The sequence below is a fragment of the Triturus cristatus genome, chromosome 7, assembly GCF_964204655.1.
Source record: "Triturus cristatus chromosome 7, aTriCri1.1, whole genome shotgun sequence".
Lineage (NCBI taxonomy): Eukaryota > Metazoa > Chordata > Amphibia > Caudata > Salamandridae > Triturus > Triturus cristatus.
In genome coordinates this window covers 1,190,376,849-1,190,388,486 of record NC_140590.1, presented here as the reverse complement: position 1 = coordinate 1,190,388,486, position 11,638 = coordinate 1,190,376,849, and the positions used below count along the sequence as shown (strand labels likewise).

Sequence of the window (11,638 nt, the reverse complement as noted above, 5' to 3'; positions counted from 1 at the left end):
TAGCTGGTAATTTCCTTAAAGTAAACAGAAAATCAGAAAAATGGCGGTAAGCAGTTTCACAACTGCTAAGAAATTTTAAGAAATCATCTAAGTCCCTTTTAAATATACTATCAAATAGTAGACATACTTCAATTGAAGTTTCTCTGATCTGGCTCTTCTTTTAATAAGCGTCAAAAATCATCAAGAATTTATCTTAAGAGATATTGCCTGAAGCTTGTATACTAACCACTGCCTATTCATTAGCATCAAATGTGCACAGTCTTCAGTTTTGCATGTAAATGAGGCTGAATGTGAATGATGCAATATGCAAATGAGCATTGATCCTTGTATGAGATAGACAAAATGTTGTGATCAAAGTGTTTGCTTTTTGTGCCATTTTGCATCTTGTTTTTATGCCTGCAGTGACACTAGTGCTGCAAACAAGATGAATCAAAATTCCGTCATGTTCACCCTATGAGTGTGAGTAACTTGAAAACTAAGATATATATACTGCATTGATGAGTTTGAGCATTGGAGCAGAGGAAGCTCAACATAGAGGTCACTGGCTGAGTGCATTTGTTACTCCCTCACCTTAGGAAAGGTCTGAGACAAGAGCTAGTCACCTCCCTAGCAGGGATCTCCTGAGCAAGGAGAACAAGCAACCAGAAACCTGTGGCTGGCAGGTGCTGCAAAAGAGGTGGTGCTGTGGCATGTCTACTATTCCCAGACCAGCTGATGCTGCTCTCCTGGTATTGGAAGTGGCTTGTGGTTGGCTTGGCTGAGTACAATGGTTGAGATGAGACAATGTCTCATTACCCAATTCAGACTACTCTTCATCTGCTCATATTTTTCCTAAATTGAATATGCATCACACACTATACTGTAAGTGCTAAGAAAAAATGACTTGCAGTGCTTTGATTTCAGTACTTCTTTGTTGTCATCAAACAGAAACACAGAATAGATCTCATATAATAATTCCCTCAACAGCATCTTTTATTAGCATTTTCCAGGATATATTCCTCACCAAACTTCAGACAATTTTCCACTCACTTTATCAATGCACTGGACATTGATTGGGTATCCATCCTGTAACACACAGCATATAAGTCAATTTAAAACACTGTTAATGCAGAGATGAATCAAAATACTACAGAACATATGTTTAGTGTGTCTGAAACGTACTGTGTCAATCATAATAAAGTCTTTTTTTCAACTCTTCTTTCTGAGTTGCATCCAAAATATAGGGCACTTTTTCACAAAACTGAACATTTTGCAACAATTCAGACGATCGTCCTCCATTTTGTGACATTTGCTTATTGACCCTGTGCATTAACGCTACATAAGCTGTATTTTGTAAGTTTAAAACTTCTCTTCTTCCCTTTCTCCAAAAATTGCTTAATTTTGTTTTAATTGTATGTTAGTATTTCAAACATATTTTTGGCATTTACCACAAAATTCTTGATGTCAGAGACTATTTGGACAACAGTTTCCATCTCTATTAGGCATGAGACTCAAGATGTGTAGTATTTTCTCCAACTTTCAAGATGAGCTCCCCTTTATTTCATTCATAAGATTTGGTATAGCCGGTCAGCCACTAACTTCTGTAAAGACTCAGAACCGTACATAAGTACATATCAGGCCAATCATCATATGATCAGGGAGACCGACAAGTCATCGACCAACAACAAGGTCTGAAAAAAGCTAAGACTGTGAGAGCATCAATGGCATAAAGCAACTTGATAAGGTGGGTATCGGATTCGCAATATATACAGTTTAGAATATGGAGCTAGGATGCAGCAATACCAGGCTTCAAATATCAAAGATTTTGAAGATTTTACGAGGTAAGTAGAAGTCCTAAATGAGAAAGGAGTTAGAATTTCTGTATTTTCATGTTCTACTGCATTGTTAATGCAAAATTCAAAGGAATAGATATTCACCTCAGAGCAGTATCCAAAGCACAATGGAAGGAGAGACCAATGCAGAAAACTGGCAAACGTCCAGGAGGAGAGTGACAAATGATAGTCCAAAAGAGAATCAATATAAGCAAAGTAAACATTTTAGTTGCATTAATTAGAGCTGGAATACAGTAAAAAGTAAAGGGAGCAAGTGGTGATTCTACTGAGTCTAACGATATGCGATTAATTGAGAATAGAATCTCTGAAACCGGGCAGCATTTCTACTGAGTCGTAATGTGTGGGGTGCAGATGGAAAGGCATAGTATTTAGGGAAGAAGAAGTATTGGGAAGCCAAACAGATCTCCGGATGAACCTTACATTAAGGCGTCCAGGACAGAGCTGAGGTGCACTTTTATTGAATGGTCACTGCTCATGCATGTGGAATTCTTATGACAGTTTACAGTGCTGTGGAGGTCAGGTAAATGGCCATCTGCCTGCTTGTCTACTTCTGAGTCTTCCACGATTTAGCCTGAGCAGAAGTTATTGCTACACTGATGCCACACTCCCACTCTAGTCAACAAAAATACTGAGGTTATGACCCCCTGAAGAACACAATGGCACGTGGTGCAGATCACAATGTACCAAGGATGTGACATATATGGTAAATAGGCAACAAGATTTAGCCAGGCTGCCATCCCCATGGTTTTCATGAATTCAAAAATACAGCTGGTAGTTTCATTAAAGTAAACAGAAAATCAGAGAAATGACAGCAAGCAGTTTGACAACTGCTAACAAATTTTAAGAAATCATCTAAGTCCCTTTTAAATATACTATCAAATAGTAGACATACTTCAATTGAAGTTACTCTGATCTGGCTCTTCTTTTAATAAGCGTCAAAAATCATCAACACTTTATCTTAAGAGATATTGCCTGAAGCTTGAATACTAACCACTGCCTATTCATTAGCATCAAATGTGCACAGTCTTCAGATTTGCATGTAAATGAGGCTGAATGTGAATGATGCAATATGCAAATGAGCATTGATCCTTGTATGAGATAGACAAATTGTTGTGATCAAAGTGTTTGCTTTTGGTGCAATTTTGCACCTTGTTTTTATGCCTGCAGTGACACTAGTGCTGCAAACAAGATGAATCAAAATCCTGTCATGTTCACCCTATGAGTGTGAGTAACTTGAAAACTAAGATATATATACTGCATCGATGAGTATGACCATCGGAGCAGAGAAAGCTCAACATAGAGGTCACTGGCTGAGTGCATTTGTTACTCCCTCACCTTAGGAAAGGTCTGAGGTGGTGCAAGGGGGAGGCAAGATGGCCGCCGACGGGTTGTAGAGAGCAGTCGCCTCTAATCCCTCTCCTTACGGATTTTGAACGATGCCATAAACTAGGATGAAGTTGGCCCCCCCGAAGCTGGAAAGTTGGGCTGTTTTTGGTGTGGAGGCACAGAAGCGGTTGAAAACACTGCCTGAATACTGGTACACTTTTGAGCGCTTGTTAACTCGCAGCTTGAGACCCCTCTACTATCTATTCAGCGGGTTAACGCATAAGATGCCTGTACGCCCGCAACGACAGGAGCAGACTGGCAGTAACTCAAGGGTATCAAACCGCAGGCCTAAAGCAAGTACGAAGGACATGTCTACGGGCGCCCAACCCCCCCCCCCCTAACAAGAAGCCGATCCCTCAATCTGCTCGGGGAAGAAAGACAACAGAGAGGGGAACCGACGAGCAAAGTAATTCAACCCCCGATACTACAGAAGATGGGAAGCCTCGCCAGAATGAGCTGCGGGATCTAGGTGAGACAAAAGGCGCCGGCCCAAGAAATCTCACCGTAAAAGATGCAGTCCTTCGCCAATCCACTCTGGCTGAGCTATTCTCCGGCGGCTCTGTAGGGAGTACATCTTCGGTGAGGCCTGATCCAAACCGGGAAACGGACGCTCCCGAGTCCCGCGAGGACGCTAACAACGCTGACAACGTGGTTGCTAAGCAACACACAACCTCGCTGGTAATTCAGACGGAGAAGGCGCCCGCTCTGCCTAGAGTGGAGGAACCAGTCCTGTGCGGTGAATACAACCAAAAGAGACAGGTGAGGTCGAAGGCTTCAACAAAGCAATGCGAGGGGGGGGCAGAGATGGAGGAGCGTAATGTGGTTATTAAAGGCAGTGGGAACACCGAGAGGTTGGACGCTTTGCTGCAGGTGGAAGCAGGGATGGCTGTTCCTAATCTTACAACACCCCATGGAGGAGGGGGTGAGAGAACCTTACAAAACCAGCACCTCACAGTTGTTCACCCTAAATGCTCCGATAACAGGGGGGCAGGTTCTCCAGAGGGGGATCGTTTTTTCTCATTGAATGAAGAGTCAACTGAATCCAGTGAAGTCAGCTTATCTGGGGGCTCAGATACCGAATCCTCTACGGCAGATGGGAAAACTACGCAGAAAAAGCTGATTAAGTTAGGGCAACAGAAATCCCCCTCGAGCACGAGTAAAAAACTTATTATGGGATTATTCAGCCACCTCAAGTATGTACCAGGAAGACTCCCAGGGCGCAGCTGGGGAAACACCTCAGCAGACACCATTAGATTTGATATTTAGTACCCTGAAACAAATGCAAGGGGAAGCAAGGGCGGCGAGTCGAAGGACCAGGCAAGACAACAAAAAGATACAATCTTCCCTCAAAAAAATGAATAAATTGTATGAAGAGGTAGCGGATAGAGTTGCGTTGGTGGAAGAAAGGACTGGGAAGTTAGAAGACGACATGGCTGATTGGCAGTTATCCAAATCCACTCAAGGGAAAGTGGTAGAAGATCTGCAGTGGAAGCTGGAAGACTTTGAAAACCGCCAACGACGGAACAATGTTAGACTTTTGGGACTGGCGGAAGGGTTGGAAGGGCAAGATCCGAGAGGGTTTGTAATCAATTTGTTGAAAGGGGCTTTTCCCGAGGCTCAGTGGCAGTGGGAGCTTGAAGTACAGCGGGCTCATAGGTTCCCTCTTACACAAAGGAAGAAAGGGCCTAATGGGCAAGGGACCTTGCCCAGGGCTATGCTAGTGTATATAGGGAACTATCTATTAAGACAGGAGATAATAGATAAGGCCAGACCAGATTCAAAGAGATCTTTTAATGGCTCTACATTTTTTGCTTGACCCGATTTTTGTCACGTGACAGTGGAGAGGAGATGGAAGCTAAGACAACTAATCGCTCCATTTCAAAAAATAGGCTCAGAAGCCTATCTTCTCTTCCCTGCTAGATTGAAAGTAATTACAAGGGGTCACACAAGAATGTTTTTCTCAGAAATTAAGGCAAATCAATTTCTAGAGGAGCTAAAAGGCTAGGAGAGGGGGTTGGGAGAGAGGGCAGATTAAGTGCCAAAATGCAACACTGAGGGGGGGGGCCATCTGAGGAGATTTATCAGAATTTGGCAATTTGATTTTTTATGTTGCTTTTCGGAGAGGGAGGCGACAACTGCAGCTCATAAGCAGTCACACATAGGTCATAGCTGACCTATTTGCCTGTACAAGGAGGGGGGGGGTGGGTGGGTTGGCAGGGAAAGCTGGGTGGGGGTTGGGGAGGTTGGGGTGGATTAGGGGGGAACTTGGGGGGGCAAAAATAGGCAAGAATCTGGAATAAACAACTCAGTCCAGCACAGTATTATGAGTGGTAAAGCAAAATCATTGATCTGTTGGCAATACGTTTATGCTTTCATCACGGTATTCATACACAAAATAATGGAAGTACTTATTGCTTTAAGATATGGCTTGTAGAATTGCTACAATGAATGTTTGTGGACTCAACGACCCCAATAAAAGAGTAAGAGTTGCTGCCCTATTAAAGTCATTCCGATTAGATTTTGTTTGCCTCCAGGAAACACACATAGAAGGCTCAAGGGGTTACCTACTGGAGCAGCTTGGTTTTTCGTTATTGGCTCATTCTAAACAGGGGACAAGAACAAGAGGGGTTGCAATACTGGGGAGATGCGGGGGTGGGACTGCGGGAAGGAAACAGGAAGATCAGTGGGGTCGTTGGGTTATAACGGAAATAATCTTCAAGGGAGCAAGGTTTACGTTAGTTGGTATTTATGGTTCAACAGAGGATGACCCTGATATTTTCCAATATTTAGACATAGAGCTGGCACAGTGGCCAGAGCCAATTGTCTGCTGCGGTGACCTCAATATTCATGATCATACCAGTTCATTTTTAAAGCCAGGCGTGCAGTATAATGGGAGGAAGAAGAAGACATTTAGGGCTCTCTCAGATATGGTATATCATAACTCCCTGGAAGACCCATGGATTAAAGTACACCCACATATAGATGGTAGTACATTTTACTCAGCTCCCCATAAGGTCTTGGTTAGGCTCGATTATTTTCTAATTTCTAGATCCTTGATGCGGGGTTCGCGGATTGATAAATATCCCCGTGTTCTTTCAGATCACAATCCATTGGTTTTATCAGTTATTATAGGGAAGCTGCAAAATAAGGTCACCCAATGGACTTTTGAAAGAAAATTATTAAATGATGAGGTATATCGGGAGTTTATGGATTCTTGGATTAGGAATTATTGGGACATGAATCGGGGAACAGCACCTCCAGGGGTGGTATGGGATGCATTCAAGGCCGGGGTTAGGGGTGAGACTCTGAGTTTTGTTTTAGCAAGAAATAAAAAGGAGAGACTCAGGACCGAAGAAGCTCTAAACAGATTACTTAAGGAGGAAGAATTGATGGCCCTTGATATACAGAATCACCGTCCATTGGAGCAACAACTGCTTAAAATTGCAATACTCCGAGCTGAAATTACAGAATCTATTGCCAGGAAAGCTGCTGAGGACTTCCTCATTAGGAAAGACAATGCTTATGAATTAAGTGAAAGGGTGGGCCATATTTTAGCTGTCCGGACTAGGCAGAAGTTAGCTACTACAGAGGTAAAAGAGATTACTGATAGTCAAGGTGCTACCTTTACGGAACCCGATAAAGTGAGGGAGGTTTTCAGGCAATTCTATGTGGAACTTTACACCTCTGATCCTGGAGATTGGACAAAGGAGATAGAGAGTTATCTTGAGGGTACTTCTTCCCCCTCACTATCAGAGGAAGCTAAAGATATGTTAGATGCTCCACTCGAAAGGGAAGAATTCACCATGGCATTGTCTAAATAACCTCCCGGTAAGGCAGCTGGACCGGACCAGATCCCGGTGGAATTTTATAAAGTCTTTCACAGGGTGTTGGAAAGGGACATGTTTGATATTATGGTGCAGGCACAGAAAGGGGATGCAAGTCCCGAATCATGGGGAGGGGCGGACATTATAGTGATTTTAAAAAAAGGGAAGCCCGCGTCGTTACCAGGTTCATATAGGCCAATTACGTTAATGAACTCAGACGTCAAAGTCTATTAAAAAATGTTGGCAAACAGATTGGCTGGCATCATTGAAACTCTGGTTAGCCCCGTACAACATGGCTTTATTCCAGGGAAGGGAACTACGTGTCATGTGAGACAGGTTATCACAGCGTTTGACGCAGCAGGTACTCTAGGAGACCCTATGGCAGCTCTCTTCTTAGACGCAGAGAAGGCGTTTGACCGGGTCTCCTGTAATTACTTGTGGTCGGTTTTAAAGTGGTGCGGTATAGGCGCAGGATATATAGCAGCCATCCAAACACTGTATAAAGATCCAACAGCTAAAATAAGAGTTAACAGGGGAAGTTCGCTCTCAGTTAAGATTACCAGGGGCACTAGGCAGGGATGTCCCTTGTCCCCCCTTCTTTTTGCTTTATACTTAGATCCTCTTTTAAGAAGGTTGGAAGATAACCTGCGCATTTCTCCTATGAAGCGCAATACTATAGTGGTTAAAACGCTGGCATACGCTGACGACGTGGCCATTTTGACACCTAACCCCACATTGGCAATCACGGAAGTGGAAGCGACCGCACAAATGTTTGGACAAATATCAGGTTACAGATTGAATAGACCAAAGACTCAAATAGTTGAGAATAGATATTCTAACTGTAAAGACCCAAGGGTGGTTAGATCAGCAGTATATCTCGGGGTAATAATTACAGCAGATTTAGAGAAATTGGTAGAGGGGAATATGACCCCACTGCTTAATAAGGTAAAAATTGATTTGGAGAGATTGCACAATTTACATTTATCTCTGGTTGGTTGCACCAATGTTAGCAAAATGTTAATTTTGCCCGGATTCCTTAACTTCTTTAGGTCTATCCCCTTGTCTTTTGAGGCCATATGGTTTAATGCGCTGGAGGTAATATTAAATAGATTCATTTGGGCACAAGGGAAGACACGAAGGGCTTATAGGTTTATTTCACTTCCTTGACAGAGGGGCGGGTGGGGAGCACCAGATTTTAGGTTATATTATTGGGCTGCAACACTGCAATATATCCAGGGATTGATCGGAGGGGGTGGAACTAATGTAAGAATCACCTCGAACTCAACTAAAATCTATGCCACCGTGCTCGGGGAGGATTCGGAAAACTGTTTTCTGAATTGTATCGAGTTTGGGTACTATAAAAGAACGCGCTTTAAGACTATCACTGGGGCTATTAAAGTATGGAAAGCTTTCCTTAAAAATGCTGGCTTGGGAAGACTTAATAGATATACTAAACTCTATAAGAATAGGTCTTTTCCAGCGGTAGTCTTTGCTGATAGGACAATGGCGGAGTGGGCAGATAAGGAAATAGCGCAGATAGGTGACATTATGGATTCTGAGGGAGTGCTGCAGTTCACTGACTTATCAAATAAATTTGGTATTGATAGACATGGGTTTTTTAAGTATCTTCAAGTAAGAAGTTTTTTGAATAATAAAAAGGGGGGACCCGCTGGGTTTGCAGAGAATGAATTCCTAGAGAAGATTAAGACGTTAGGGGACTGCACAATCAGGAGTTTGTATGCAAGTCTGATAAAGGGGAAACCAGATGAAATTGAGAAATACAGCAAAAAATGGGCTGTAGCTCTCAGTGGGAAAGAACAGTGGTTTTCGGAGTCACTGGAATTGGGCTACACAATTTTGTGTTCGGCTCCCTTGCAATCACAACACTATAAAACCTTATATTCATTATATTACACTCCTGCCAGAATTTCCAAGTGGGGGGGTAATACAGGGACTTCTTGCTCTCGTTGTAATATGTTGGGAGCAGATATTGTACATGCTTTCGCAACTTGTCCCCAATTGTATACATTGATAAAAGATATAGAGGTATTTATAAATAGATCTTTAGGTATACAATTTACACTTACGCCATTGTGGATTCTAATGGGGATCAGCCCAGACTCTGACTTACCGCAAAGGGAATTTTTGTTTATAGCCATGGCAGTCTTTAGATTAATGATAGCCAGAGCATGGCTGGATAAGAACCCCCCAGGCTGGCAAATATGGCTAGCTAATCTTTTGCAAGTATATAATTTAGAAAAGTGTATATACGAAAGGAAGGGAAAGAGAAAAAGACACCTTGGGTTAAAAATATGGGAACCTATTACTAAGTGGAAGGCAGGTTTCAATTAATCCTAGGCAGTCGAGTAAGGTTGATTATAGTATATGTTTAAAATCTCATTATGGGTATTTGATTTATCTGATTTGTAATTGTAATGAATTTGTTGTGTGTAAATGATGTTAAAGAATTCTATGAATTTGCTGAAATGTATGTTATATGATTTATTATATGTGCAAAATAAAAAAGAGAATTAAAAAAAACAAAAACAAAAAAAGGAAAGGTCTGAGACAAGAGCTAGTCACTTCCCTAGCAGGGATCTCCTGAGCAAGGGGAACAAGCAACCAGAAACCTGTGGCTGGCAGGTGCTGCAAAAGAGGTTGTGCTGTGGCATGTCTACTATTTCCAGACCAGCTGATGCTGCTCTCCTGGTATTGGAAGTGGCTTGTGGTTGGCTTGGCTGAGTACAATGGTTGAGATGAGACAATGTCTCTTTACCCAATTCAGACTACTCTTCATCTGCTCATATTTGTCCTAAATTGAATAAGCATCACACACTATACTGTAAGTGCTAAGAAAAAAGTACTTGCAGTGCTTTGATTTCAGTACTTCTTTGTTGTCATCAAACAGAAACACAGAATAGATCTCATATAATAATTCCCTCAACAGCATCTTTTATTAGCATTTTCCAGGATATATTCCTCACCAAACTTCAGGCAATTTTCTACTCACTTTATCAATGCACTGGACATTGATTGGGTATCCATCCTGTAACACACAGCATATAAGTCAATTTAAAACACTGTTAATGCAGAGATGAATCGAAATACTACAGAACATATGTTTAGTGTGTCTGAAACGTACTGTGTCAATCATAATAAAGTCTTTTTTTCAACTCTTCTTTCTGAGTTGCATCCAAAATATAGGGCACTTTTTCACAAAACTGAACATTTTGCAACAATTCAGACGATCGTCCTCCATTTTGTGACATTTGCTTATTGACCCTGTGCATTAACGCTACATAAGCTGTATTTTGTAAGTTTAAAACTTCTATTCTTCCCTTTCTCCAAAAATTGCTTCATTTTGTTTTAATTGTCTGTTAGTATTTCAAACATATTTTTGGCATTTACCACAAAATTCTTGATGTCAGAGACTATTCAGACAACAGTTTCCATCTCTATTAGGCATGAGACTCAAGATGTGTAGTATTTTCTCCAACTTTCAAAATGAGCTCCCCTTTATTTCATTCATAAGATTTGGTATAGCCGGTCAGCGACTAACTTCTGTAAAGACTCAGAACCTTACATAAGTAAATATCAGGCCAATCATCAAAGTACTTGGGAGACCGACAAGTCATTGACCAACAACAAGGTGTGAAAAAAGCTAAGACTGTGAGGGCATCAATGGCATAAAGCAACTTGATAAGGTGGGTATCGGATTCGCAATATATACAGTTTAGAATATGGAGCTAGGATGCAGCAATACCAGGCTTCAAATATCAAAGAGGTGGAAGATTTTACGAGGTAAGTAGAAGTCCTAAATGAGAAAGTATTCAGAATTTCTGTATTGCTACGTTCTACAGCATTTTTAATGCAAAATTCAAAGGAACAGATATTCACCTCAGAGCAGTATCCAAAGCACAATGGAAGGAGAGACCAATGCAGAAAACTGGCAAACGTCCAGGAGGAGAGTGACGAATGATAGTCCAAAAGAGAATCAAGAAGTTCTTCGTGAATAGCATATAAAGGAGGGATTTTACAAGCAGGTCAAAAAAATATAGGCATGGAGGGGCAGGAAAACCTCTAACTAAAGGCGTTTTGGTGGCATTAGGAATCATGAATATAAATATAAGCAAAGTTAAAAATGTGGTTGCATTAATTGGAGCTGGAATACAGTAAAAAATGAAAGAGAGCAAGTGGTGATTCTACTGAGTCTAACGATATGCGATTAATTGAGAATAGAATGTCTGAAACCGTGCAGCTTTTCTACTGAGTCTTAATGTGTGGGGTGCAGATGGAAAGGCATAGTATTTAGAGAAGAAGAAGTATTGGGAAGCCAAACAGATCTCCGGATGAACCTTACATTAAGGCGTCCAGGACAGAGCTGAAGTGCACTTTTATTGAATGGTCACTGCTCATGCATGTGGAATTCTTATGACAGTTTACAGTGCTGTGGAGGTCAGGTAAATGGCCATCTGCCTGCTTGTCTACTTCTGAGTCTTCCACGATTTAGCCTGAGCAGAAGTTATTGCTACACTGATGCCACACTCCCACTCTAGTCAATAAAAATACTGAGGTTATGACCCCCTGAAGAACACA

At 41.6% G+C, this 11,638-nt stretch overlaps 1 non-coding gene and 2 pseudogenes across 1 annotated transcript; all 3 read left to right on the top strand.

Annotated features, from left to right (window-relative positions):
• Window positions 1-514: 514 nt before the first annotated feature.
• On the top strand, window positions 515-821 carry LOC146811561 (Nuclear RNase P). Its single transcript, XR_014967189.1, has one exon.
• Window positions 822-3,109: 2,288 nt separating this feature from the next.
• LOC146811560 (Nuclear RNase P) lies at window positions 3,110-3,252 on the top strand (annotated as a pseudogene).
• Window positions 3,253-9,569: 6,317 nt separating this feature from the next.
• LOC146811559 (Nuclear RNase P) lies at window positions 9,570-9,844 on the top strand (annotated as a pseudogene).
• The last annotated feature ends 1,794 nt before the right edge of the window (window positions 9,845-11,638 follow it).